This window comes from Crocodylus porosus, unplaced genomic scaffold, assembly GCF_001723895.1.
Source record: "Crocodylus porosus isolate Cpor-Errol unplaced genomic scaffold, CroPor_comp1, whole genome shotgun sequence".
Lineage (NCBI taxonomy): Eukaryota > Metazoa > Chordata > Crocodylia > Crocodylidae > Crocodylus > Crocodylus porosus.
This window is the reverse complement of record NW_017728906.1, coordinates 94,008,577-94,012,135: the sequence shown is the minus strand read 5'-3', so window position 1 is coordinate 94,012,135 and position 3,559 is coordinate 94,008,577. Positions and strand designations below refer to the sequence as shown.

The window sequence follows — 3,559 nt, the reverse complement described above, 5'->3', positions numbered from 1 at the left end:
GCAGGAGTTTGTGACCGTTCGACCTCGTCATCCCTTGGGGCGCTCTGGTGAACAAACGTTCCCCCAGATCCTGGTGGTCACCCCTGATAAACACAATCTAATTTTTATCACTTGATTTTCCTGCCATAATAAGGTTCTGTTGATGTATTCTTATACATGTCCCTGGGGTTCTCTAAAAATCATACCAAAAAGCCACATTTCCAACATGTGGCATCATTTCCTTACTAAAGAAATGAGTATAGACAAAGGCAAAACAGCAATTTGATCAGATATGGCAACTGATTGACCAACATATGAATCAGACAACTGGAAGAAGCAGAAATGGTCAATAGATACAAATGCAGTTGGCAAACTGACTACAAGATATCACCAAAGATCCCTATTTAATTCAGTCTGTCCCCAGTATTAGAGACTGGCCTTCCAGCCACATTGTCACAACTTCCAGTTAACTTTTGATTATCTTCCAAATGAAGCTAAGTCTTATAAAGACCATCTGTTGCAACTTTTGAGCTCATGAATGCCAAAGCTGTTGTCTTTACTATAATTCTATGGTCAACATTAAGCAGGGAAACCTTCATGGAGGAGTGAAGAGTTATATTAGGGGCCCCCAAGATCACATGCTGTGAAGTTCTGCACTTGAGGAGAAACTCTTCTCTCCAGAGTGTTTTGAATCTAAGGGGCAAAATAAATACAGCTAACAAATCAACCAGGAAGACAACAAACCTTGAAGGTCAGACTAATAATGCATAATAATATCCATCTTAGACTGACAGCTTAAAAGAGTGCTCTCTTTGCTGAGTGCAAGGCACCTAAACATGGGTTGCTGGAAAAGGAATGTACAGATAATACAAATATACATAGGTAGTTTATTTATTTGATTTCTTCCTTCAATTTCAGATACTAAGCTCATGTTCTAGTATTAGGAGTCCAGTAAACTGAATGACTCAGTCTTCACTTCTAAACCTCCTCTAGGGATACCTGCTCCACAGATTAAAATACCATGATTATTGCCACTATTAAAAAATAAATGTCAGACCATGAGTGAGGACAGATGTAACAACTGAAACCAAGTAAAATACACCTGGAAACGCTTCAAAAGGCAAACATCTGAGCTAGGGAGACACGCATATGGCCCTACCCTGCTCTTGGCTGGAATGTTTCAAAACATTGCTGCCTCCTCTAGTGATCAGACAGGAGGCACCTAGAACTGCCTGCAGCAATATGAAGCTCCACTAAGCTACCCCTCTCCTTTCACAGATGCAGGGGGACAGTGGAGAGCCAAGAGTATAAAGATTGGCAGGGGATGGAAAAAAAAAAAAAAAGTGTGGGACAACGGGGGCTTCCAAACGCAGTTTCCTGGACTAAACATGAGACTGGGAATTAGGAACACATGACTTTCAACCCCAGGTTTGACCCTGTTCCAAGGTGACACAAAAGTCAAATCATAACTTCACTCTCTTCCCCTACCTATGAGGAAGTAGGGATATTTTCTTCTTACAAAAGTGCTATACAATTTGATGACACATTTGCTTTTCCAAACAGAAACCAAGACAAAAACAAGCTAGAGGTTATACAGAATGTGACAGCTACAGTAAATATGGTTCCCTATCTCCACAAAATCAAGAGTCCCCTGTTTTGTTGGCACTGATAGTAAGCAGCTTATAGAAGTGAAGCTACCTAATATTTTGCACAAGACACACAGAAGATTACCAACTTATGTTCTAGGGCAGTAAGGCTTTCATGTTGTAGAAATGTTAGGCATATAACAAGCTAAGTATACCAGCAGGAAAATTTATAATCTACTGGTATTGCTACCAATGACACCGAAATGTTACAATGAAAATACCAAAAAGTTAAAAATGCAAGTGACACTAGCTCTCTTTCCTTCCATATACAGGACTGGAAATAGATACAGGAATGTTTCTTTTCCCCACTGGCAAATCCATACTTTCAGTAACATATTAGGAAATGTATGATGTGGTAGATTTGTAAAATTAAAAAAAAGATAATACTTCTTCAGTTATAACTTAAAAAAATTATACATGAACATATTTATCATAATGATATTTCTACACAAAGTAAATCTCTATGACACTAAAAGCATACAATTTTGCTTGGCCCACTGTTTTATTAGCACTGTTTTCACACAATTATTCAACAATTTATGCCTGAATTATAAAATTTTGAGCAAGTTATCTAATTGGACTTGCATTTAGCAAAATTTTAAGAAACACCAAGTACTTAAAATAAGTGACTATTAGAGTGATAAATACAACCTATCAACATTTGCCAATATTTTCATTCATCTAGAACTTGCTTGGATGCAACAGATTCCAGACAATACCTTTCTCTGAAAAGTACAATGTTAAACAGGATTGGTGATTTTACCCCTACCAATAAACAAACTAGAATTGAGATGACACATCACATACTCTAAAGTTGTCTTTATATTATTTAAATCCACATCTTTATAATATCTTAACTACAAGAAACTAACTCAGCATCTCCTGATACATCATAATTTGTTTAAAGATGACTTAGCTTTACATACAAGTGTAACATATTAACTATTTCTAAGGCTCTGTACTACACTCATTAAGTAGCATATTTTGAAATGGAATATGGTTTGATGTCTGACTACATTTTCATAATACACTAAGCTGTCTTATTCTCTTATGTGCCTATATAAAATATACAAATGAATATTAAAGCAATAAAAAGCCCCCCCACATATGGCCAAATAAAGATAAAAGGACAAAAAACAAAGGAATCCAGAGTTAAGACTAAAAGTCCTTCCTTACCTCACCATATTATTAAGTACATTAAGGGGATCACAGAATAGTGACAGATTACACAAAAAGAAATATACAAGTGCAGGCATAATAGGGTTGGTTAGAACTCAAGTATCACCACCAACAGATTTTTCTTTTGTTGAGCAAGTAACCTCATAAATACAAAAGAATACAGAAAAGTTTTTGTATAGCTATAGGAGTACATTAAAGAATAAAGGGACACAATTTTGGCATGACAAAAATAACACAACTACAATGGAAACAAGTTAAACTGCTGTTTGAAAACATTTAAATATATTTGTAATGCCCAGGATCTCCACAATAGAAAGATGCATTTATTTTGTTAATTAATATAAACTTTAAAGTCAGTCTTAATTCTCTTGTATAAATGATCAATCTGTATTTGTGTGGGTCTTCTATATGGTAAGAAGAAAGGAGATTTAGAAAACAGGAAGTGTGACCATGAAACCCATGCAAACAGGCAGGAGAGAAGATATAGTAAAGGACTGGGTCTCTTTTTTTCCCGATAGATTTAGTCATTTGAAAGAATATCTTAAAAAGGGGACAGAATACCATATTGCCAGGAAATGAAGAAAGAGTTGTTACGCCCACAGACACTCCTGAAAAGGAGTTGAAGGGAAAGAAGCAAGACTTACAGTTGGTCTGTTCATAGAAGTCCCTTATAGGAATGTGATTTTATAACAAAATTATGAAACACTGTTTCTGAATTTGTTCCACAACTTAAGAAAAATACTTGGGGGGGGGGG

General features: G+C 36.0%; 1 protein-coding gene across 2 annotated transcripts in view; it reads right to left on the bottom strand.

Moving 5' to 3' along the window:
- TUBGCP3 (tubulin gamma complex associated protein 3) overlaps nucleotides 1-3,559 on the bottom strand; it is an 83,968-nt gene that overhangs the window by 31,068 nt on the left and 49,341 nt on the right. The gene's annotated exons all lie outside the window — the stretch shown is intronic.